Source organism: Oncorhynchus kisutch, linkage group LG20 (assembly GCF_002021735.2).
Source record: "Oncorhynchus kisutch isolate 150728-3 linkage group LG20, Okis_V2, whole genome shotgun sequence".
NCBI classification, from domain to species: domain Eukaryota; kingdom Metazoa; phylum Chordata; class Actinopteri; order Salmoniformes; family Salmonidae; genus Oncorhynchus; species Oncorhynchus kisutch.
In genome coordinates this window covers 33,040,067-33,065,863 of record NC_034193.2, presented here as the reverse complement: position 1 = coordinate 33,065,863, position 25,797 = coordinate 33,040,067, and the positions used below count along the sequence as shown (strand labels likewise).

At 41.3% G+C, this 25,797-nt stretch overlaps 9 non-coding genes across 9 annotated transcripts; 6 read left to right on the top strand and 3 right to left on the bottom strand.

Moving 5' to 3' along the window:
- Positions 1-9,267: 9,267 nt before the first annotated feature.
- On the bottom strand, positions 9,268-9,340 carry trnar-ucg (transfer RNA arginine (anticodon UCG)). The gene has a single exon. It is a non-coding gene; the product is annotated as a tRNA-Arg (tRNA).
- Positions 9,341-10,929: 1,589 nt separating this feature from the next.
- trnar-ucg (transfer RNA arginine (anticodon UCG)) lies at positions 10,930-11,002 on the bottom strand. The gene has a single exon. It is a non-coding gene; the product is annotated as a tRNA-Arg (tRNA).
- A 511-nt stretch (positions 11,003-11,513) lies between these two features.
- trnaq-uug (transfer RNA glutamine (anticodon UUG)) lies at positions 11,514-11,586 on the bottom strand. The gene has a single exon. It is a non-coding gene; the product is annotated as a tRNA-Gln (tRNA).
- A 3,859-nt stretch (positions 11,587-15,445) lies between these two features.
- Positions 15,446-15,519, top strand: trnai-aau (transfer RNA isoleucine (anticodon AAU)). The gene has a single exon. It is a non-coding gene; the product is annotated as a tRNA-Ile (tRNA).
- Positions 15,520-18,483: 2,964 nt separating this feature from the next.
- trnaf-aaa (transfer RNA phenylalanine (anticodon AAA)) lies at positions 18,484-18,556 on the top strand. Its single transcript has one exon. It is a non-coding gene; the product is annotated as a tRNA-Phe (tRNA).
- Positions 18,557-19,459: 903 nt separating this feature from the next.
- Positions 19,460-19,533, top strand: trnai-aau (transfer RNA isoleucine (anticodon AAU)). The gene has a single exon. It is a non-coding gene; the product is annotated as a tRNA-Ile (tRNA).
- Positions 19,534-21,817: 2,284 nt separating this feature from the next.
- On the top strand, positions 21,818-21,890 carry trnaf-aaa (transfer RNA phenylalanine (anticodon AAA)). Its single transcript has one exon. It is a non-coding gene; the product is annotated as a tRNA-Phe (tRNA).
- A 903-nt stretch (positions 21,891-22,793) lies between these two features.
- trnai-aau (transfer RNA isoleucine (anticodon AAU)) lies at positions 22,794-22,867 on the top strand. Its single transcript has one exon. It is a non-coding gene; the product is annotated as a tRNA-Ile (tRNA).
- A 2,284-nt stretch (positions 22,868-25,151) lies between these two features.
- On the top strand, positions 25,152-25,224 carry trnaf-gaa (transfer RNA phenylalanine (anticodon GAA)). Its single transcript has one exon. It is a non-coding gene; the product is annotated as a tRNA-Phe (tRNA).
- Positions 25,225-25,797: the final 573 nt, after the last annotated feature.

Sequence of the window (25,797 nt, the reverse complement as noted above, 5' to 3'; positions counted from 1 at the left end):
CTGAGCTAATGAAATTAAATCACCACGAAGGGACTCGAACCCTCAATCTTCTGATTCGAAGTCAGACGCCTTATGCATTGGGCCACGCAGTCTATGTAATACATCCCTATTTGACATCATACAGACTTTGCTATGCCACAGTAGACATCAAAGGTGTGAACCTGTCCGAATGAGGAAAGCTAGTGATATTTAACAAGTAAGAAGAGACCTTTTCCCTCAATCTTGCGATGCCGAATCAGACACAATATTTCTCAGGCCTTTCAGTCTTAGATTATAAAAGTTGCACAACCGTGTCCAAGCTTTTCAAAGCAATGAGACCAATGCCTTATTTCGGGAATTTGCAAACATGTTCAAATTAGCTAAGCTAATGAAATTAAACGACAACGAAGGGACTCGAACCCTCAATCTTCTGATTCGAAGTCAGACGCCTTATCCATTAGGCCACGCAGTCTATGTGATACATTCCTATTTGACATCATACAGACTTTGCTATGCCACAGTAGACATCAAAGTTGTGAACCTGTCCGAATGAGGAAAGCTAGTGATTTTTAACAAGTACAAAGATACTCTTTCCTTCAATCTTGTGATGCATATTCAGACACAATATTTCTCAGGCCTTGCAGTCTTAGATTATTAAAGTTGAACAACAATGTCCAAGCTTTTCAAAGCAATGAGACCAATGCCTTATTTCGGGAATTTGCAAACATGTTCAAATTAGCTGAGCTAATGAAATTAAACGACCACGAAGGGACTCGAACCCTCAATCTTCTGATTCGAAGTCAGACGCCTTATGCATTAGGCCACGCAGTCTATGTAATACATCCCTATTTGACATCATACAGACTTTGCTATGCCACAGTAGACATCAAAGGTGTGAACCTGTCCGAATGAGGAAAGCTAGTGATATTTAACAAGTAAGAAGAGACCTTTTCCCTCAATCTTGCGATGCCGAATCAGACACAATATTTCTCAGGCCTTTCAGTCTTAGATTATAAAAGTTGCACAACAGTGTCCAAGCTTTTCAAAGCAATGAGACCAATGCCTTATTTCGGGAATTTGCAAACATGTTCAAATTAGCTAAGCTAATGAAATTAAACGACCACGAAGGGACTCGAACCCTCAATCTTCTGATTCGAAGTAAGACGCCTTATCCATTAGGCCACGCAGTCTATGTGATACGTCCCTATTTGACATCATACAGACTTTGCTATGCCACAGTAGACATCAAAGTTGTGAACCTGTCCGAATGAGGAAAGCTAGTGATTTTTAACATGTACAAAGATTCTCTTTCCTTCAATCTTGCGATGCAGATTCAGACACAATAATTCTCAGGCCTTGCAATATCAGATTATTAAAGATGAATAACAATGTCTTAGCTTTTCAAAGCAACAAGAACAATGCCTTATTTCGGGAAATTGCAAACATGTCCATATTAGCTGATTTAATGACATTAAACGACGAACCTGTCCGAATGAGGAATGCTCGTGATATTTAACAAGTAAGAAGAGACCTTTTCCCTCAATCTTGCGATGCCGAATCAGACACAATATTTCTCAGGCCTTTCAGTCTTAGATTATAAAAGTTGAACAACAATGTCCAAGCTTTTCAAAGCAATGAGACCAATGCCTTATTTCGGGAATTTGCAAACATGTTCAAATTAGCTGAGCTAATGAAATTAAAAGACCACGAAGGGAATAGAACCCTCAATCTTCTTATTCGAAGTCAGACGCCTTATCCATTAGGCCACGCAGTCTATGTGATACATTCCTATTTGACATCATACAGACTTTGCTATGCCACAGTAGACATCAAAGGTGTGAACCTGTCCGAATGAGGAAAGCTAGTGATATTTAACAAGTATGAAGAGTCCTTTTCCCTCAATCTTGCGATGCCGAATCAGACACAATATTTCTCAGGCCTTTCAGTCTTAGATTATAGAAGTTGAACAACAGTGTCCAAGCTTTTCAAAGCAATGAGACCAATGCCTTATTTCGGGAATTTGCAAACATGTTCAAATTAGCTGAGCTAATGAAATTAAATGACCACGAAGGGACTCGAACCCTCAATCTTCTGATTCGAAGTCAGACGCCTTATGCATTAGGCCACGCAGTCTATGTAATACATCCCTATTTGACATCATACAGACTTTGCTATGCCACAGTAGACATCAAAGGTGTGAACCTGTCCGAATGAGGAAAGCTAGTGATATTTAACAAGTAAGAAGAGACCTTTTCCCTCAATCTTGCGATGCCGAATCAGACACAATATTTCTCAGGCCTTTCAGTCTTAGATTATAAAAGTTGAACAACAATGTCCAAGCTTTTCAAAGCAATGAGACCAATGCCTTATTTCGGGAATTTGCAAACATGTTCAAATTAGCTGAGCTAATGAAATTAAAAGACCACGAAGGGAATAGAACCCTCAATCTTCTGATTCGAAGTCAGACGCCTTATCCATTAGGCCACGCAGTCTATGTGATACATCCCTATTTGACATCATACAGACTTTGCTATGCCACAGTAGACATCAAAGTTGTGAACCTGTCCGAATGAGGAAAGCTAGTAATATTTAACAAGTAAGAAGAGACCTTTTCCCTCAATCTTGCGATGCCGAATCAGACACAATATTTCTCAGGCCTTTCAGTCTTAGATTATAGAAGTTGAACAACAGTGTCCAAGCTTTTCAAAGCAATGAGACCAATGCCTTATTTCGGGAATTTGCAAACATGTTCAAATTAGCTGAGCTAATGAAATTAAATCACCACGAAGGGACTCGAACCCTCAATCTTCTGATTCGAAGTCAGACGCCTTATGCATTGGGCCACGCAGTCTATGTAATACATCCCTATTTGACATCATACAGACTTTGCTATGCCACAGTAGACATCAAAGGTGTGAACCTGTCCGAATGAGGAAAGCTAGTGATATTTAACAAGTAAGAAGAGACCTTTTCCCTCAATCTTGCGATGCCGAATCAGACACAATATTTCTCAGGCCTTTCAGTCTTAGATTATAAAAGTTGCACAACCGTGTCCAAGCTTTTCAAAGCAATGAGACCAATGCCTTATTTCGGGAATTTGCAAACATGTTCAAATTAGCTAAGCTAATGAAATTAAACGACAACGAAGGGACTCGAACCCTCAATCTTCTGATTCGAAGTCAGACGCCTTATCCATTAGGCCACGCAGTCTATGTGATACATTCCTATTTGACATCATACAGACTTTGCTATGCCACAGTAGACATCAAAGTTGTGAACCTGTCCGAATGAGGAAAGCTAGTGATTTTTAACAAGTACAAAGATACTCTTTCCTTCAATCTTGTGATGCATATTCAGACACAATATTTCTCAGGCCTTGCAGTCTTAGATTATTAAAGTTGAACAACAATGTCCAAGCTTTTCAAAGCAATGAGACCAATGCCTTATTTCGGGAATTTGCAAACATGTTCAAATTAGCTGAGCTAATGAAATTAAACGACCACGAAGGGACTCGAACCCTCAATCTTCTGATTCGAAGTCAGACGCCTTATGCATTAGGCCACGCAGTCTATGTAATACATCCCTATTTGACATCATACAGACTTTGCTATGCCACAGTAGACATCAAAGGTGTGAACCTGTCCGAATGAGGAAAGCTAGTGATATTTAACAAGTAAGAAGAGACCTTTTCCCTCAATCTTGCGATGCCGAATCAGACACAATATTTCTCAGGCCTTTCAGTCTTAGATTATAAAAGTTGCACAACAGTGTCCAAGCTTTTCAAAGCAATGAGACCAATGCCTTATTTCGGGAATTTGCAAACATGTTCAAATTAGCTAAGCTAATGAAATTAAACGACCACGAAGGGACTCGAACCCTCAATCTTCTGATTCGAAGTAAGACGCCTTATCCATTAGGCCACGCAGTCTATGTGATACATCCCTATTTGACATCATACAGACTTTGCTATGCCACAGTAGACATCAAAGTTGTGAACCTGTCCGAATGAGGAAAGCTAGTGATTTTTAACATGTACAAAGATTCTCTTTCCTTCAATCTTGCGATGCAGATTCAGACACAATAATTCTCAGGCCTTGCAATATCAGATTATTAAAGATGAATAACAATGTCTTAGCTTTTCAAAGCAACAAGAACAATGCCTTATTTCGGGAAATTGCAAACATGTCCATATTAGCTGATTTAATGACATTAAACGACGAACCTGTCCGAATGAGGAATGCTCGTGATATTTAACAAGTAAGAAGAGACCTTTTCCCTCAATCTTGCGATGCCGAATCAGACACAATATTTCTCAGGCCTTTCAGTCTTAGATTATAAAAGTTGAACAACAATGTCCAAGCTTTTCAAAGCAATGAGACCAATGCCTTATTTCGGGAATTTGCAAACATGTTCAAATTAGCTGAGCTAATGAAATTAAAAGACCACGAAGGGAATAGAACCCTCAATCTTCTTATTCGAAGTCAGACGCCTTATCCATTAGGCCACGCAGTCTATGTGATACATTCCTATTTGACATCATACAGACTTTGCTATGCCACAGTAGACATCAAAGGTGTGAACCTGTCCGAATGAGGAAAGCTAGTGATATTTAACAAGTAAGAAGAGACCTTTTCCCTCAATCTTGCGATGCCGAATCAGACACAATATTTCTCAGGCCTTTCAGTCTTAGATTATAAAAGTTGCACAACAGTGTCCAAGCTTTTCAAAGCAATGAGACCAATGCCTTATTTCGGGAATTTGCAAACATGTTCAAATTAGCTAAGCTAATGAAATTAAACGACCACGAAGGGACTCGAACCCTCAATCTTCTGATTCGAAGTAAGACGCCTTATCCATTAGGCCACGCAGTCTATGTGATACATCCCTATTTGACATCATACAGACTTTGCTATGCCACAGTAGACATCAAAGTTGTGAACCTGTCCGAATGAGGAAAGCTAGTGATTTTTAACATGTACAAAGATTCTCTTTCCTTCAATCTTGCGATGCAGATTCAGACACAATAATTCTCAGGCCTTGCAATATCAGATTATTAAAGATGAATAACAATGTCTTAGCTTTTCAAAGCAACAAGAACAATGCCTTATTTCGGGAAATTGCAAACATGTCCATATTAGCTGATTTAATGACATTAAACGACGAACCTGTCCGAATGAGGAATGCTCGTGATATTTAACAAGTAAGAAGAGACCTTTTCCCTCAATCTTGCGATGCCGAATCAGACACAATATTTCTCAGGCCTTTCAGTCTTAGATTATAAAAGTTGAACAACAATGTCCAAGCTTTTCAAAGCAATGAGACCAATGCCTTATTTCGGGAATTTGCAAACATGTTCAAATTAGCTGAGCTAATGAAATTAAAAGACCACGAAGGGAATAGAACCCTCAATCTTCTTATTCGAAGTCAGACGCCTTATCCATTAGGCCACGCAGTCTATGTGATACATTCCTATTTGACATCATACAGACTTTGCTATGCCACAGTAGACATCAAAGGTGTGAACCTGTCCGAATGAGGAAAGCTAGTGATATTTAACAAGTAAGAAGAGACCTTTTCCCTCAATCTTGCGATGCCGAATCAGACACAATATTTCTCAGGCCTTTCAGTCTTAGATTATAAAAGTTGCACAACAGTGTCCAAGCTTTTCAAAGCAATGAGACCAATGCCTTATTTCGGGAATTTGCAAACATGTTCAAATTAGCTAAGCTAATGAAATTAAACGACCACGAAGGGACTCGAACCCTCAATCTTCTGATTCGAAGTAAGACGCCTTATCCATTAGGCCACGCAGTCTATGTGATACATCCCTATTTGACATCATACAGACTTTGCTATGCCACAGTAGACATCAAAGTTGTGAACCTGTCCGAATGAGGAAAGCTAGTGATTTTTAACATGTACAAAGATTCTCTTTCCTTCAATCTTGCGATGCAGATTCAGACACAATAATTCTCAGGCCTTGCAATATCAGATTATTAAAGATGAATAACAATGTCTTAGCTTTTCAAAGCAACAAGAACAATGCCTTATTTCGGGAAATTGCAAACATGTCCATATTAGCTGATTTAATGACATTAAACGACGAACCTGTCCGAATGAGGAATGCTCGTGATATTTAACAAGTAAGAAGAGACCTTTTCCCTCAATCTTGCGATGCCGAATCAGACACAATATTTCTCAGGCCTTTCAGTCTTAGATTATAAAAGTTGAACAACAATGTCCAAGCTTTTCAAAGCAATGAGACCAATGCCTTATTTCGGGAATTTGCAAACATGTTCAAATTAGCTGAGCTAATGAAATTAAAAGACCACGAAGGGAATAGAACCCTCAATCTTCTGATTCGAAGTCAGACGCCTTATCCATTAGGCCACGCAGTCTATGTGATACATCCCTATTTGACATCATACAGACTTTGCTATGCCACAGTAGACATCAAAGTTGTGAACCTGTCCGAATGAGGAAAGCTAGTAATATTTAACAAGTAAGAAGAGACCTTTTCCCTCAATCTTGCGATGCCGAATCAGACACAATATTTCTCAGGCCTTTCAGTCTTAGATTATAGAAGTTGAACAACAGTGTCCAAGCTTTTCAAAGCAATGAGACCAATGCCTTATTTCGGGAATTTGCAAACATGTTCAAATTAGCTGAGCTAATGAAATTAAATCACCACGAAGGGACTCGAACCCTCAATCTTCTGATTCGAAGTCAGACGCCTTATGCATTGGGCCACGCAGTCTATGTAATACATCCCTATTTGACATCATACAGACTTTGCTATGCCACAGTAGACATCAAAGGTGTGAACCTGTCCGAATGAGGAAAGCTAGTGATATTTAACAAGTAAGAAGAGACCTTTTCCCTCAATCTTGCGATGCCGAATCAGACACAATATTTCTCAGGCCTTTCAGTCTTAGATTATAAAAGTTGCACAACCGTGTCCAAGCTTTTCAAAGCAATGAGACCAATGCCTTATTTTGGGAATTTGCAAACATGTTCAAATTAGCTAAGCTAATGAAATTAAACGACAACGAAGGGACTCGAACCCTCAATCTTCTGATTCGAAGTAAGACGCCTTATCCATTAGGCCACGCAGTCTATGTGATACATCACTATTTGACATCATACAGACTTTGCTATGCCACAGTAGACATCAAAGTTGTGAACCTGTCCGAATGAGGAAAGCTAGTGATTTTTAACATGTACAAAGATTCTCTTTCCTTCAATCTTGCGATGCAGATTCAGACACAATAATTCTCAGGCCTTGCAATATCAGATTATTAAAGATGAATAACAATGTCTTAGCTTTTCAAAGCAACAAGAACAATGCCTTATTTCGGGAAATTGCAAACATGTCCATATTAGCTGATTTAATGACATTAAACGACGAACCTGTCCGAATGAGGAATGCTTGTGATATTTAAGAAGTAAGAAGAGACCTTTTCCCTCAATCTTGCGATGCCGAATCAGACACAATATTTCTCAGGCCTTTCAGTCTTAGATTATAAAAGTTGAACAACAATGTCCAAGCTTTTCAAAGCAATGAGACCAATGCCTTATTTCGGGAATTTGCAAACATGTTCAAATTAGCTGAGCTAATGAAATTAAAAGACCACGAAGGGAATAGAACCCTCAATCTTCTGATTCGAAGTCAGACGCCTTATCCATTAGGCCACGCAGTCTATGTGATACATCCCTATTTGACATCATACAGACTTTGCTATGCCACAGTAGACATCAAAGTTGTGAACCTGTCCGAATGAGGAAAGCTAGTAATATTTAACAAGTATGAAGAGTCCTTTTCCCTCAATCTTGCGATGCCGAATCAGACACAATATTTCTCAGGCCTTTCAGTCTTAGATTATAGAAGTTGAACAACAGTGTCCAAGCTTTTCAAAGCAATGAGACCAATGCCTTATTTCGGGAATTTGCAAACATGTTCAAATTAGCTGAGCTAATGAAATTAAATGACCACGAAGGGACTCGAACCCTCAATCTTCTGATTCGAAGTCAGACGCCTTATGCATTAGGCCACGCAGTCTATGTAATACATCCCTATTTGACATCATACAGACTTTGCTATGCCACAGTAGACATCAAAGGTGTGAACCTGTCCGAATGAGGAAAGCTAGTGATATTTAACAAGTAAGAAGAGACCTTTTCCCTCAATCTTGCGATGCCGAATCAGACACAATATTTCTCAGGCCTTTCAGTCTTAGATTATAAAAGTTGCACAACAGTGTCCAAGCTTTTCAAAGCAATGAGACCAATGCCTTATTTCGGGAATTTGCAAACATGTTCAAATTAGCTAAGCTAATGAAATTAAACGACCACGAATGGACTCGAACCCTCAATCTTCTGATTCGAAGTAAGACGCCTTATCCATTAGGCCACGCAGTCTATGTGATACATCCCTATTTGACATCATACAGACTTTGCTATGCCACAGTAGACATCAAAGTTGTGAACCTGTCCGAATGAGGAAAGCTAGTGATTTTTAACATGTACAAAGATTCTCTTTCCTTCAATCTTGCGATGCAGATTCAGACACAATAATTCTCAGGCCTTGCAATATCAGATTATTAAAGATGAATAACAATGTCTTAGCTTTTCAAAGCAACAAGAACAATGCCTTATTTCGGGAAATTGCAAACATGTCCATATTAGCTGATTTAATGACATTAAACGACGAACCAGTCCAAATGAGGAATGCTCGTGATATTTAACAAGTAAGAAGAGACCTTTTCCCTCAATCTTGCGATGCCGAATCAGACACAATATTTCTCAGGCCTTTCAGTCTTAGATTATAAAAGTTGAACAACAGTGTCCAAGCTTTTCAAAGCAATGAGACCAATGCCTTATTTCGGGAATTTGCAAACATGTTCAAATTAGCTGAGCTAATGAAATTAAACGACCACGAAGGGACTCGAACCCTCAATCTTCTGATTCGAAGTCAGACGCCTTATCCATTAGGCCAAGCAGTCTATGTGATACATCCCTATTTGACATCATACAGACTTTGCTATGCCACAGTAGACATCAAAGTTGTGAACCTGTCCGAATGAGGAAAGCTAGTAATATTTAACAAGTAAGAAGAGACCTTTTCCCTCAATCTTGCGATGCCGAATCAGACACAATATTTCTCAGGCCTTTCAGTCTTAGATTATAAAAGTTGAACAACAGTGTCCAAGCTTTTCAAAGCAATGAGACCAATGCCTTATTTCGGGAATTTGCAAACATGTTCAAATTAGCTGAGCTAATGAAATTAAACGACCACGAAGGGACTCGAACCCTCAATCTTCTGATTCGAAGTCAGACGCCTTATCCATTAGGCCACGCAGTCTATGTGATACATCCCTATTTGACATCATACAGACTTTGCTATGCCACAGTAGACATCAAAGTTGTGAACCTGTCCGAATGAGGAAAGCTAGTGATTTTTAACAAGTACAAAGATTATCTTTCCTTCAATCTTGCGATGCAGATTCAGACACAATAATTCTCAGGCCTTGCAATATCAGATTATTAAAGATGAATAACAATGTCTTAGCTTTTCAAAGCAACAAGAACAATGCCTTATTTCGGGAAATTGCAAACATGTCCATATTAGCTGATTTAATGACATTAAACGACGAACCTGTCCGAATGAGGAAAGCTCGTGATATTTAACAAGTAAGAAGAGACCTTTTCCCTCAATCTTGCGATGCCGAATCAGACACAATATTTCTCAGGCCTTTCAGTCTTAGATTATAAAAGTTGAACAACAATGTCCAAGCTTTTCAAAGCAATGAGACCAATGCCTTATTTCGGGAATTTGCAAACATGTTCAAATTAGCTGAGCTAATGAAATTAAAAGACCACGAAGGGAATAGAACCCTCAATCTTCTGATTCGAAGTCAGACGCCTTATCCATTAGGCCACGCAGTCTATGTGATACATCCTTATTTGACATCATACAGACTTTGCTATGCCACAGTAGACATCAAAGTTGTGAACCTGTCCGAATGAGGAAAGCTAGTGATTTTTAACAAGTACAAAGATTCTCTTTCCTTCAATCTTGCGATGCACATTCAGACACAATAATTCTCAGGCCTTGCAATATCAGATTATTAAAGATGAATAACAATGTCTTAGCTTTTCAAAGCAACAAGAACAATGCCTTATTTCGGGAAATTGCAAACATGTCCATATTAGCTGATTTAATGACATTAAACGACCACGAAAATGCTTCAAAACCTCAATTTTCTGTTTCGAAGTAAGACGCCTTATCCACGAAGCAACACCTTCTACTCCATATTCTCCGATATGACATCAAACAGATGTTGCTTAGCAACAACAGACATCAAAATTGTGAACCTATCCGAATGAGGAAAGCTAGGGATATTTTACAAGTACGAAAAGACAATGTCCCTCAATCTTGCGATGTCGAATCAGACACAATATTTCTCAGGCCTTCCAGTCTTAGATTATTGAAATTGAACAACAATGTCCAAGCTTTACAAAGCAACAAGACCAATGCCTTATTTAGGGAAATTGCAAACACGTACGAATTAGCTGAGCTAATGAAATTAAAAGACCACGAAGGGAATAGAACCCTCAATCTTCTGATTCGAAGTCAGACGCCTTATCCATTAGGCCACGCAGTCTATGTGATACATCCCTATTTGACATCATACAGACTTTGCTATGCCACAGTAGACATCAAAGTTGTGAACCTGTCCGAATGAGGAAAGCTAGTAATATTTAACAAGTAAGAAGAGACCTTTTCCCTCAATCTTGCGATGCCGAATCAGACACAATATTTCTCAGGCCTTTCAGTCTTAGATGATAAAAGTTGAACAACAGTGTCCAAGCTTTTCAAAGCAATGAGACCAATGCCTTATTTCGGGAATTTGCAAACATGTTCAAATTAGCTGAGCTAATGAAATTAAACGACCACGAAGGGACTCGAACCCTCAATCTTCTGATTCGAAGTCAGACGCCTTATCCATTAGGCCACGCAGTCTATGTGATACATCCCTATTTGACATCATACAGACTTTGCTATGCCACAGTAGACATCAAAGTTGTGAACCTGTCCGAATGAGGAAAGCTAGTGATTTTTAACAAGTACAAAGATTATCTTTCCTTCAATCTTGCGATGCAGATTCAGACACAATAATTCTCAGGCCTTGCAATATCAGATTATTAAAGATGAATAACAATGTCTTAGCTTTTCAAAGCAACAAGAACAATGCCTTATTTCGGGAAATTGCAAACATGTCCATATTAGCTGATTTAATGACATTAAACGACGAACCTGTCCGAATGAGGAAAGCTCGTGATATTTAACAAGTAAGAAGAGACCTTTTCCCTCAATCTTGCGATGCCGAATCAGACACAATATTTCTCAGGCCTTTCAGTCTTAGATTATAAAAGTTGAACAACAATGTCCAAGCTTTTCAAAGCAATGAGACCAATGCCTTATTTCGGGAATTTGCAAACATGTTCAAATTAGCTGAGCTAATGAAATTAAAAGACCACGAAGGGAATAGAACCCTCAATCTTCTGATTCAAAGTCAGACGCCTTATCCATTAGGCCACGCAGTCTATGTGATACATCCCTTTTTGACATTATACAGACTTTGCTATGCCACAGTAGACATCAAAGTTGTGAACCTGTCCGAATGAGGAAAGCTAGTGATTTTTAACAAGTACAAAGATACTCTTTCCTTCAATCTTGCGATGCAGATTCAGACACAATAATTCTCAGGCCTTGCAGTCTTAGATTATTAAAGTTGAACAACAATGTCCAAGCTTTTCAAAGCAACAAGACCAATGCCTTATTTAGGGAAATTGCAAACATGTACGAATTAGCTGAGCTAATGAAATTAAATGACCCTATTTGACATCATACAGACTTTGCTATGCAACAGCAGACATCAAAGTTGTGAACCTGTCCGAATGAGGAAAGCTTGTGATTTTTAACAAGTACAAAGATACTCTTTCCTACAATCTTGCGATGCCGAATCAGACACAATATTTCTCAGGCCTTTCAGTCTTAGATTATAAAAGTTGAACAACAGTGTCCAAGCTTTTCAAAGCAATGAGACCAATGCCTTATTTCGGGAATTTGCAAACATGTTCAAATTAGCTGAGCTAATGAAATTAACAACCACGAAATGACTCGAACCCTCAATCTTCTGATTCGAAGTCAGACGCCTTATCCATTAGGCCACGCAGTCTATGTGATAAATCCCTATTTGACATCATACAGACTTTGCTATGCCACAGTAGACATCAAAGTTGTGAACCTGTCCGAATGAGGAAAGCTTGTGATTTTTAACAAGTACAAAGATACTCTTTCCTACAATCTTGCGATGCCGAATCAGACGCAATATTTCTCAGGCCTTTCAGTCTTAGGTGATAAAAGTTGAACAACAATGTCCAAGCTTTTCAAAGCAATGAGACCAATGCCTTATTTCAGGAATTTGCAAAGATGTTCAATTTAGCTGAGCTAATGAAATTAACAACCACGAAGGCACTCAAACCCTCAATCTTCTGAATCAAAGTCAGACACCTTAACCATTAGGCCACGCAGTCTATGTGATACATCCCTATTTGACATTATACAGACTTTGCTATGCCACAGTAGACATCAAAGTTGTGAACCTGTCCGAATGAGGAAAGCTAGTGATATTTAACAAGTAAGAAGAGACCTTTTCCCTCAATCTTGCGATGCCGAATCAGCCACAATATTTCTCAGGCCTTTCAGTCTTAGATTATAAAAAATGAACAACAGTGTCCAAGCTTTTCAAAGCAATGAGACCAATGCCTTATTTCGGGAATTTGCAAACATGTTCAAATTAGCTGAGCTAATGAAATTAAACGACCACGAAGGGACTCGAAACCTCAATCTTCTGATTCGAAGTAAGACGCCTTACCCATTAGGCCACGCAGTCTATGTGATACATCCCTTTTTGACATTATACAGACTTTGCTATGCCACAGTAGACATCAAAGTTGCGAACCTGTCCGAATGAGGAAAGCTAGTGATTTTTAACAAGTACAAAGATACTCTTTCCTTCAATCTTGCGATGCAGATTCAGACACAATAATTCTCAGGCCTTGCAGTCTTAGATTATTAAAGTTGAACAACAATGTCCAAGCTTTTCAAAGCAACAAGACCAATGCCTTATTTAGGGAAATTGCAAACATGTACGAATTAGCTGAGCTAATGAAATTAAATGACCCTATTTGACATCATACAGACTTTGCTATGCAACAGTAGACATCAAAGTTGTGAACCTGTCCGAATGAGGAAAGCTTGTGATTTTTAACAAGTAAGAAGAGACCTTTTCCCTCAATCTTGCGATGCCGAATCAGACACAATATTTCTCAGGCCTTTCAGTCTTAGATTATAAAAAATGAACAACAGTGTCCAAGCTTTTCAAAGCAATGAGACCAATGCCTTATTTCGGGAATTTGCAAACATGTTCAAATTGGCTGAGCTAATGAAATTAAACGACAACGAAGGGACTCGAACCATCAATCTTCTGATTCGAAGTCAGACGCCTTATCCATTAGGCCACGCAGTCTATTTGATACGTCCCTATTTGACATCATACAGACTTTGCTATGCCACAGTAGACATCAAAGTTGTGAACCTGTCCGAATGAGGAAAGCTAGTGATTTTTAACAAGTACAAAGATACTCTTTCCTTCAATCTTGCGATGCAGATTCAGACACAATAATTCTCAGGCCTTGCAGTCTTAGATTATTAAAGTTGAACAACAATGTCCAAGCTTTTCAAAGCAACAAGACCAATGCCTTATTTAGGGAAATTGCAAACATGTACGAATTAGCTGAGCTAATGAAATTAAATGACCCTATTTGACATCATACAGACTTTGCTATGCAACAGTAGACATCAAAGTTGTGAACCTGTCCGAATGAGGAAAGCTCGTGATATTTAACAAGTAAGAAGAGACCTTTTCCCTCAATCTTGCGATGCCGAATCAGACACAATATTTCTCAGGCCTTTCAGTCTTAGATTATAAAAGTTGAACAACAATGTCCAAGCTTTTCAAAGCAATGAGACCAATGCCTTATTTCGTTCTTGTCATTGTTTACATGACAGTAGGTTGTCGTAAGACAAGGCTGCATGAAGTATGCGGGCATCGATCCCACTACCTCACGCATGCAAAGTATTTGAGCTAATTCCCCAGCCGTTTGGAAATTCCGCAAGAAGCAACCAAGAGGGTCCAGTCTTGTCAGGCTATGCTGTTGGTTGACTTGTTAGTTTACGCTACAGCACTTGCAGAGGCTCGGTGCATCTCAACAATTGCGTCCAATAGCTAGTGGCCGGTTAGCTCAGTTGGTTAGAGCGTGGTGCTAATAACGCCAAGGTCATGAGTTCTATCCCCGTACTTGCTATGATGTACTTTTTGACTGTCAAAATTGTGAGTCACATGCATGTGAATTGTCAAGGTTGCCACAGAATTGAATTTATTGAATTGCCGAAATCGCTCATTTGGGAGAGCGTTAGACTGAAGATCTAAAGGTCCCTGGTTCGATCCCGGGTTTCGGCATTTGTATTTGTTCTTTCTTTCTGCTCTGGCTTCAAGGAAACTATCCACAGCTTTGTTTGTGGGCCTCAATGGCGTGTGCTACGCTGCTCCTCTGAAAGTAAGTAATGTCTTGCTTTTTCACCTGACATTTTGACATCAGTGTTACAGGAAAGTTGCTTGTCATTGTTACATGACAGTAGGTTGTCGTAGGACAAGGCTGCATGAAGTGTGAACTGGAGCTTTCTTGGATCCACAAAAAAATGTGTTTTTGGGGAATGCGGGCATCGATCCCAATACTTATAGCATGCTAAGCAAACACAATACCAATTGATCAAATTCCCCAGCTGTTTGGAATTGCCACAAGGAGCAACTAAGAGTGTCCAGTCTTGTCAGTCTATGCTGTTGGTGGACTTGTTAGTTTGCGCTCCAGCACTTGCAGAGGCTCGGTGCATCTCAACAATTGTGCTCTGTAGCCAGCGGCCGGTTAGCTCAGTTGGTTAGAGTGTGTGATACGCTGCTCTCTGAAAGTAAGTAATGTCTTCTTTCTCATCTGACATTGTGACATCAGTATTACATGAGAGTTGCTTGTCATTGTTAAATGACAGTTTCTTGTCATTGTTTACATGACAGTAGGTTGTCGTAAGACAAGGCTGCATGAAGTGTGAACTGGAGTTTTCTTGGATCCATAAAACAATGTGATTTTGGAGCATGCGGGAATCGATCCCACTACCTCACGCATGCAAAGTATTTGAGCTAATTCCCCAGCCGTTTGGAAATTCCGCAAGAAGCAACCAAGAGGGTCCAGTCTTGTCAGGCTATGCTGTTGGTTGACTTGTTAGTTTACGCTCCAGCACTTGCAGAGGCTCGGTGCATCTCAACAATTGCGTCCAATAGCTAGTGGCTTGTTAGCTCAGTTGGTTAGAGTGTGGTGCTAATAACGCCAAGGTCATGGGTTTGATCCCCGTACTGGCTATGATTTACTTCTTGACTGTCAAAATTGTGAGTCACATGCATGTGAATTGTCAAGGTTGCCACAGAATTGAATTTAGTGAATTGCCGAAATAGCTCAGTTGGGATAGCGTTAGACTGAAGATCTAAAGGTCCCTGGTTCGAGCTCGGGTTTTGGTGTTTGTTCTTTCTTCATGCTCTTCCTTCAAGGAAACTATCCACAGCTTTGTTTGTGGGCCTCAATGGTGTGTGCTACGCTGCTCCTCTGAAAGTAAGTAATGTCTCGCTTTTTCATCTGACATTTTGACATCAGTGTTACAGGAAAGTTGCTTGTCATTGTTACATGACAGTAGGTTGTCGTAGGACAAGGCTGCATGAAGTGTGAACTGGAGCTTTCTTGGATCCACAAAAAAATGTGTTTTTGGGGAATGCGGGCATAGATCCCACTACCTATAGCATGCTAAGCAAACACAATAACAATTGATCAAATTCCCCAGCTCTCTGGAATTGCCACAAGGAGCAACCAAGAGAGTCCAGTCTTGTCAGGCTATGCTGTTGGTGGACTTGTTAGTTTGCGCTCCAGCACTTGCAGAGGCTCGGTGCATCTCAACAATTGTGCTCTGTAGCCAGCGGCCGGTTAGCTCAGTTGGTTAGAGTGAGTGATACGCTGCTCTCTGAAAGTAAGTAATGTCTTCTTTTTCATCTGACATTGTGACATCATTATTACATGAGAGTTGCTTGTCATTGTTACATGACAGTTTCTTGTCATTGTTTACATGACAGTTTCTTGTCGTAAGACAAGGCTGCATGAAGTGTGAACTGGAGCTTTCTTGGATCCATAAAACAATGTGATTTTGGAGCATGCGGGCATCGATCCCACTACCTCACGAATGCAAAGTATTTGAGCTAATTCCCCAGCCGTTTGGAAATTCCACAAGAAGCAACCAAGAGGGTCCAGTCTTGTCAGGCTATGCTGTTGGTTGACTTGTTAGTTTACTCGCCAGCAGTTGCAGAGGCTCGGTGCATCTCAACAATTGCGCCCAATTGATATTCCCCGGTTAGCTCAGTTGGTTAGAGTGTGGTTCTAATAATCCCAAGGTCATGGGTTCGATCCCCGTACTGGCTATGATGTACTTTTTGACTGTCAAAATTGTGAGTCACATGCATGTGAATTGTCAAGGTTGCCACTGAATTGAATTTAGTGATTTCACGAAATAGCTCAGTTGGGAGAGCGTTAGACTGAAGATCTAAAGGTCCCTAGTTCGATCCCGGGTTTCGGCATTTGTATTTGTTCTTTCTTTCTGCTCTGGCTTCAAGGAAACTATCCACAGCTTTGTTTGTGGGCCTCAATGGCGTGTGCTACGCTGCTCCTCTGAAAGTAAGAAATGTCTTGCTTTTTCATCTGACATTTTGACATCAGTGTTACAGGAAAGTTGCTTGTCATTGTTACATGACAGTAGGTTGTCGTAAGACAAGGCTGCATGAAGTGTGAACTGGAGCTTTCTTGGATCCACAAAAAAATGTGTTTTTGGGGAATGCGGGCATCGATCCCAATACCTATAGCATGCTAAGCAAACACAATACCAATTGATCAAATTCCCCAGCTGTTTGGAAATTCCGCAAGAAGCAACCAAGAGGGTCCAGTCTTGTCAGGCTATGCTGTTGGTTGACTTGTTAGTTTACGCTCCAGCACTTGCAGAGGCTCGGTGCATCTCAACAATTGCGCCCAATTGATATTCCCCGGTTAGCTCAGTTGGTTAGAGTGTAGTTTTAATAATGCCAAGGTCATGGGTTCGATCCCTGTACTGGCTATGATGTACAATTTGAGTGTCAAAATTGTGAGTCACATGCATGTGAATTGTCAAGGTTGCCACAGAATTGAATTTAGTGAATTGCCGAAATAGCTCAGTTGGGAGAGCGTTAGACTGAAGATCTAAAGATCACGGGTTTTGGAATTTGTATTTGTTCTTTATTTATGCTCTGCCTTCAAGGAAACTATCCACAGCTTTGTTTGTGGGCCTCAATGGTGTGTGCTACGCTGCTCCTCTGAAAGTAAGTAATGTCTTGCTTTTTCACCTGACATTTTGACATCAGTGTTACAGGAAAGTTGCTTGTCATTGTTACATGACAGTAGGTTGTCGTAGGACAAGGCTGCATGAAGTGTGAACTGGAGCTTTCTTGGATCCACCCCCAAAAAATTTTGGGGGGAATGCGGGTATCGATCCCACTACCTATAGCATCCTAAGCAAACACAACACCAATTGATCAAAATCCCCAGCTGTTTGGAATTGCCACAAGGAGCAACCAAGAGTGTCCAGTCTTGTCAGGCTATGCTGTTGGTGGACTTGTTAGTTTGCGCTCCAGCACTTGCAGAGGCTCGGTGCATCTCAACAATTGTGCTCTGTAGCCAGCGGCTGGTTAGCTCAGTTGGTTAGAGTGTGTGATACGCTGCTCTCTGAAAGTAAGTAATGTCTTCTTTCTCATCTGACATTGTGACATCAGTATTACATGAGAGTTGCTTGTCATTGTTAAATGACAGTTTCTTGTCATTGTTTACATGACAGTAGGTTGTCGTAAGACAAGGCTGCATGAAGTGTGAACTGGAGTTTTCTTGGTTCCATAAAACAATGTGATTTTGGAGCATGCGGGCATCGATCCCACTACCTCACGCATGCAAAGTATTTGAGCTAATTCCCCAGCCGTTTGGAAATTCCGCAAGAAGCAACCAAGAGGGTCCAGTCTTGTCAGGCTATGCTGTTGGTTGACTTGTTAGTTTACGCTCCAGCACTTGCAGAGGCTCGGTGCATCTCAACAATTCCATCCAATAGCTATTGGACGGTTAGCTCAGTTGGTTAGATCCTGGTGCTAATAATGCCAAGGTCATGGGTTCGATCCCCGTACTTGCTAAGATGTACTTTTTGACTGTCAAAATTGTGAGTCACATGCATGTGAATTGTCAAGGTTGCCACAGAATTGAATTTAGTGAATTGCCGAAATAGCTCAGTTGAGACAGCGTTAGACTAAAGATCTAAAGGTCCCTGTTTCGATCCCGGGTTTCGGCATTTGTATTTGTTTTTTCTTTCTGCTCTGGCTTCAAGGAAACTATCCACAGCTTTGTTTGTGGGCCTCAATGGCGTGTGCTACGCTGCTCCTCTGAAAGTAAGTAATGTCTTGCTTTTTCATCTGACATTTTGACATCAGTGTTACAGGAAAGTTGCTTGTCATTGTTACATGACAGTAGGTTGTCGTAGGACAAGGCTGCATGAAGTGTGAACTGGAGCTTTCTTGGATCCACAAAAAAATGTGTTTTTGGGGAATGCGGGCATCGATCCCACTACCTATAGCATGCTAAGCAAACACAATACCAATTGATCAAATTCCCCAGCTTTCTGGAATTGCCACAAGGAGCAACCAAGAGAGTCCAGTCTTGTCAGGCTATGCTGTTGGTGGACTTGTTAGTTTGCGCTCCAGCACTTGCAGAGGCTTGGTGCATCTCAACAATTGTGCTCTGTAGCCAGCGGCCGGTTAGCTCAGTTGGTTAGAGTGAGTGATACGCTGCTCTCTGAAAGTAAGTAATGTCTTCTTTTTCATCTGACATTGTGACATCATTATTACATGAGAGTTGCTTGTCATTGTTACATGACAGTTTCTTGTCATTGTTTACATGACAGTTTCTTGTCATTGTTTACATGACAGTAGGTTGTCGTAAGACAAGGCTGCATGAAGTGTGAACTGGAGTTTTCTTGGATCCATAAAACAATGTGATTTTGGAGCATGCGGGCATCGATCCCACTACCTCACGCATGCAAAGTATTTGAGCTAATTCCCCAGCCGTTTGGAAATTCCGCAAGAAGCAACCAAGAGGGTCCAGTCTTGTCAGGCTCTGCTGTTGGTTGACTTGTTAGTTTACGCTCCAGCACTTGCAGAGGCTCGGTGCATCTCAACAATTGCATCCAATATCTATTGGCGGGTTAGCTCAGTTGGTTAGAGCGTTGTGCTAATAACGCCAAGGTCATGGGTTCGATCCCCATACTGGCTATGATGTACTTTTTGACTGTCAAAATTGTGAGTCACATGCATGTGAATTGTCAAGGTTGCCACAGAATTGAATTTAGTGATTTGCCTAAGTAGCTCAGTTGGGAGAGCGTTAGACTGAAGATCTAAAGGTCCCTAGTTCGATCCCGGGTTTCGGCATTTGTATTTGTTCTTTCTTTCTGCTCTGGCTTCAAGGAAACTATCCACAGCTTTGTTTGTGGGCCTCAATGGCGTGTGCTACGCTGCTCCTCTGAAAGTAAGTAATGTCTTGCTTTTTCATCTGACATTTTGACATCAGTGTTACAGGAAAGTTGCTTGTCATTGTTACATGACAGTAGGTTGTCGTAAGACAAGGCTGCATGAAGTGTGAACTGGAGCTTTCTTGGATCCACAAAAAAATGTGTTTTTGGGGAATGCGGGCATCGATCCCAATACCTATAGCATGCTAAGCAAACACAATACCAATTGATCAAATTCCCCAGCTGTTTGGAATTGCCACAAGGAGCAACTAAGAGTGTCCAGTCTTGTCAGTCTATGCTGTTGGTGGACTTGTTAGTTTGCGCTCCAGCACTTGCAGAGGCTCGGTGCATCTCAACAATTGTGCTCTGTAGCCAGCGGCCGGTTAGCTCAGTTGGTTAGAGTGTGTGATACGCTGCTCTCTGAAAGTAAGTAATGTCTTCTTTCTCATCTGACATTGTGACATCAGTATTACATGAGAGTTGCTTGTCATTGTTAAATGAAAGTTTCTTGTCATTGTTTACATGACAGTAGGTTGTCGTAAGACAAGGCTGCATGAAGTGTGAACTGGAGCTTTCTTGGATCCATAAAACAATGTGATTTTGGAGCATGCGGGCATCGATCCCACTACCTCACGCATGCAAAGTATTTGAGCTAATTCCCCAGCCGTTTGGAAATTCCGCAAGAAGCAACCAAGAGGGTCCAGTCTTGTCAGGCTATGCTGTTGGTTGACTTGTTAGTTTACTCGCCAGCAGTTGCAGAGGCTCGGTGCATCTCAACAATTGCGCCCAATTGATATTCCCCGTTTAGCTCAGTTGGTTAGAGTGTAGTTCTAATAATGCCAAGGTCATGGGTTCGATCCCCGTACTGGCTATGATGTACAATTTGAGTGTCAAAATTGTGAGTCACATGCATGTGAATTGTCAAGGTTGCCACAGAATTGAATTTAGTGAATTGCCGAAATAGCTCAGTTGGGAGAGCGTTAGACTGAAGATCTAAAGATCCCGGGTTTTGGAATTTGTATTTGTTCTTTATTTATGCTCTGCCTTCAAGGAAACTATCCACAGCTTTGTTTGTGGGCCTCAATGGTGTGTGCTACGCTGCTCCTCTGAAAGTAAGTAATGTCTTGCTTTTTCACCTGACATTTTGACATCAGTGTTACAGGAAAGTTGCTTGTCATTGTTACATGACAGTAGGTTCTCGTAGGACAAGGCTGCATGAAGTGTGAACTGGAGCTTTCTTGGATCCACCCCCCAAAAAATTTGGGGGGAATGCGGGCATCGTTCCCACTACCTATAGCATCCTAAGCAAACACAATACCAATTGATCAAAATCCCCAGCTGTTTGGAATTGCCACAAGGAGCAACCAAGAGTGTCCAGTCTTGTCAGGCTATGCTGTTGGTGGACTTGTTAGTTTGCGCTCCAGCACTTGCAGAGGCTCGGTGCATCTCAACAATTGTGCTCTGTAGCCAGCGGCTGGTTAGCTCAGTTGGTTAGAGTGTGTGATACGCTGCTCTCTGAAAGTAAGTAATGTCTTCTTTCTCATCTGACATTGTGACATCAGTATTACATGAGAGTTGCTTGTCATTGTTAAATGACAGTTTCTTGTCATTGTTTACATGACAGTAGGTTGTCGTAAGACAAGGCTGCATGAAGTGTGAACTGGAGTTTTCTTGGTTCCCTAAAACAATGTGATTTTGGAGCATGCGGGCATCGATCCCACTACCTCACGCATGCAAAGTATTTGAGCTAATTCCCCAGCCGTTTGGAAATTCCGCAAGAAGCAACCAAGAGGGTCCAGTCTTGTCAGGCTATGCTGTTGGTTGACTTGTTAGTTTACGCTCCAGCACTTGCAGAGGCTCGGTGCATCTCAACAATTAAGTCCAATAGCTATTGGCCGGTTAGCTCATTTTGTTAGATCCTGGTGCTAATAACGCCAAGGTCATGGGTTCGATCCCCGTACTTGCTATGATGTACTTTTTGACTGTCAAAATTGTGAGTCACATGCATGTGAATTGTCAAGGTTGCCACAGAATTGAATTTAGTGAATTGCCGAAATAGCTCAGTTGAGACAGCGTTAGACTAAAGATCTAAAGGTCCCTGTTTCGATCCCGGGTTTCGGCATTTGTATTTGTTTTTTCTTTCTGCTCTGGCTTCAAGGAAACTATCCACAGCTTTGTTTGTGGGCCTCAATGGCGTGTGCTACGCTGCTCCTCTGAAAGTAAGTAATGTCTTGCTTTTTCATCTGACATTTTGACATCAGTGTTACAGGAAAGTTGCTTGTCATTGTTACATGACAGTAGGTTGTCGTAGGACAAGGCTGCATGAAGTGTGAACTGGAGCTTTCTTGGATCCACAAAAAAATGTGTTTTTGGGGAATGCGGGCATCGATCCCACTACCTATAGCATGCTAAGCAAACACAATACCAATTGATCAAATTCCCCAGCTTTCTGGAATTGCCACAAGGAGCAACCAAGAGAGTCCAGTCTTGTCAGGCTATGCTGTTGGTGGACTTGTTAGTTTGCGCTCCAGCACTTGCAGAGGCTTGGTGCATCTCAACAATTGTGCTCTGTAGCCAGCGGCCGGTTAGCTCAGTTGGTTAGAGTGAGTGATACGCTGCTCTCTGAAAGTAAGTAATGTCTTCTTTTTCATCTGACATTGTGACATCATTATTACATGAGAGTTGCTTGTCATTGTTACATGACAGTTTCTTGTCATTGTTTACATGACAGTTTCTTGTCATTGTTTACATGACAGTAGGTTGTCGTAAGACAAGGCTGCATGAAGTGTGAACTGGAGTTTTCTTGGATCCATAAAACAATGTGATTTTGGAGCATGCGGGCATCGATCCCACTACCTCACGCATGCAAAGTATTTGAGCTAATTCCCCAGCCGTTTGGAAATTCCGCAAGAAGCAACCAAGAGGGTCCAGTCTTGTCAGGCTCTGCTGTTGGTTGACTTGTTAGTTTACGCTCCAGCACTTGCAGAGGCTCGGTGCATCTCAACAATTGCATCCAATATCTATTGGCGGGTTAGCTCAGTTGGTTAGAGCGTTGTGCTAATAACGCCAAGGTCATGGGTTCGATCCCCATACTGGCTATGATGTACTTTTTGACTGTCAAAATTGTGAGTCACATGCATGTGAATTGTCAAGGTTGCCACAGAATTGAATTTAGTGATTTGCCTAAGTAGCTCAGTTGGGAGAGCGTTAGACTGAAGATCTAAAGGTCCCTAGTTCGATCCCGGGTTTCGGCATTTGTATTTGTTCTTTCTTTCTGCTCTGGCTTCAAGGAAACTATCCACAGCTTTGTTTGTGGGCCTCAATGGCGTGTGCTACGCTGCTCCTCTGAAAGTAAGTAATGTCTTGCTTTTTCATCTGACATTTTGACATCAGTGTTACAGGAAAGTTGCTTGTCATTGTTACATGACAGTAGGTTGTCGTAAGACAAGGCTGCATGAAGTGTGAACTGGAGCTTTCTTGGATCCACAAAAAAATGTGTTTTTGGGGAATGCGGGCATCGATCCCAATACCTATAGCATGCTAAGCAAACACAATACCAATTGATCAAATTCCCCAGCTGTTTGGAATTGCCACAAGGAGCAACTAAGAGTGTCCAGTCTTGTCAGTCTATGCTGTTGGTGGACTTGTTAGTTTGCGCTCCAGCACTTGCAGAGGCTCGGTGCATCTCAACAATTGTGCTCTGTAGCCAGCGGCCGGTTAGCTCAGTTGGTTAGAGTGTGTGATACGCTGCTCTCTGAAAGTAAGTAATGTCTTCTTTCTCATCTGACATTGTGACATCAGTATTACATGAGAGTTGCTTGTCATTGTTAAATGAAAGTTTCTTGTCATTGTTTACATGACAGTAGGTTGTCGTAAGACAAGGCTGCATGAAGTGTGAACTGGAGCTTTCTTGGATCCATAAAACAATGTGATTTTGGAGCATGCGGGCATCGATCCCACTACCTCACGCATGCAAAGTATTTGAGCTAATTCCCCAGCCGTTTGGAAATTCCGCAAGAAGCAACCAAGAGGGTCCAGTCTTGTCAGGCTATGCTGTTGGTTGACTTGTTAGTTTACTCGCCAGCAGTTGCAGAGGCTCGGTGCATCTCAACAATTGCGCCCAATTGATATTCCCCGTTTAGCTCAGTTGGTTAGAGTGTAGTTCTAATAATGCCAAGGTCATGGGTTCGATCCCCGTACTGGCTATGATGTACAATTTGAGTGTCAAAATTGTGAGTCACATGCATGTGAATTGTCAAGGTTGCCACAGAATTGAATTTAGTGAATTGCCGAAATAGCTCAGTTGGGAGAGCGTTAGACTGAAGATCTAAAGATCCCGGGTTTTGGAATTTGTATTTGTTCTTTATTTATGCTCTGCCTTCAAGGAAACTATCCACAGCTTTGTTTGTGGGCCTCAATGGTGTGTGCTACGCTGCTCCTCTGAAAGTAAGTAATGTCTTGCTTTTTCACCTGACATTTTGACATCAGTGTTACAGGAAAGTTGCTTGTCATTGTTACATGACAGTAGGTTCTCGTAGGACAAGGCTGCATGAAGTGTGAACTGGAGCTTTCTTGGATCCACCCCCCAAAAAATTTGGGGGGAATGCGGGCATCGTTCCCACTACCTATAGCATCCTAAGCAAACACAATACCAATTGATCAAAATCCCCAGCTGTTTGGAATTGCCACAAGGAGCAACCAAGAGTGTCCAGTCTTGTCAGGCTATGCTGTTGGTGGACTTGTTAGTTTGCGCTCCAGCACTTGCAGAGGCTCGGTGCATCTCAACAATTGTGCTCTGTAGCCAGCGGCTGGTTAGCTCAGTTGGTTAGAGTGTGTGATACGCTGCTCTCTGAAAGTAAGTAATGTCTTCTTTCTCATCTGACATTGTGACATCAGTATTACATGAGAGTTGCTTGTCATTGTTAAATGACAGTTTCTTGTCATTGTTTACATGACAGTAGGTTGTCGTAAGACAAGGCTGCATGAAGTGTGAACTGGAGTTTTCTTGGTTCCCTAAAACAATGTGATTTTGGAGCATGCGGGCATCGATCCCACTACCTCACGCATGCAAAGTATTTGAGCTAATTCCCCAGCCGTTTGGAAATTCCGCAAGAAGCAACCAAGAGGGTCCAGTCTTGTCAGGCTATGCTGTTGGTTGACTTGTTAGTTTACGCTCCAGCACTTGCAGAGGCTCGGTGCATCTCAACAATTAAGTCCAATAGCTATTGGCCGGTTAGCTCATTTTGTTAGATCCTGGTGCTAATAACGCCAAGGTCATGGGTTCGATCCCCGTACTTGCTATGATGTACTTTTTGACTGTCAAAATTGTGAGTCACATGCATGTGAATTGTCAAGGTTGCCACAGAATTGAATTTAGTGAATTGCCGAAATAGCTCAGTTGGGAGAGCGTTAGACTGAAGATCTAAAGGTCCCTGGTTCGATCCTGGGTTTCGGCATTTGTATTTGTTCTTTCTTTCTGCTCTGGCTTCAAGGAAACTATCCACAGCTTTGTTTGTGGGCCTCAATGGCGTGTGCTACGCTGCTCCTCTGAAAGTAAGTAATGTCTTGCTTTTTCATCTGACATTTTGACATCAGTGTTACAGGAAAGTTGCTTGTCATTGTTACATGACAGTAGGTTGTCGTAGGACAAGGCTGCATGAAGTGTGAACTGGAGCTTTCTTGGATCCACAAAAAAATGTGTTTTTGGGGAATGCGGGCATCGATCCCACTACCTATAGCATGCTAAGCAAACACAATACCAATTGATCAAATTCCCCAGCTTTCTGGAATTGCCACAAGGAGCAACCAAGAGAGTCCAGTCTTGTCAGGCTATGCTGTTGGTGGACTTGTTAGTTTGCGCTCCAGCACTTGCAGAGGCTCGGTGCATCTCAACAATTGTGCTCTGTAGCCAGCGGCCGGTTAGCTCAGTTGGTTAGAGTGAGTGATACGCTGCTCTCTGAAAGTAAGTAATGTCTTCTTTTTCATCTGACATTGTGACATCATTATTACATGAGAGTTGCTTGTCATTG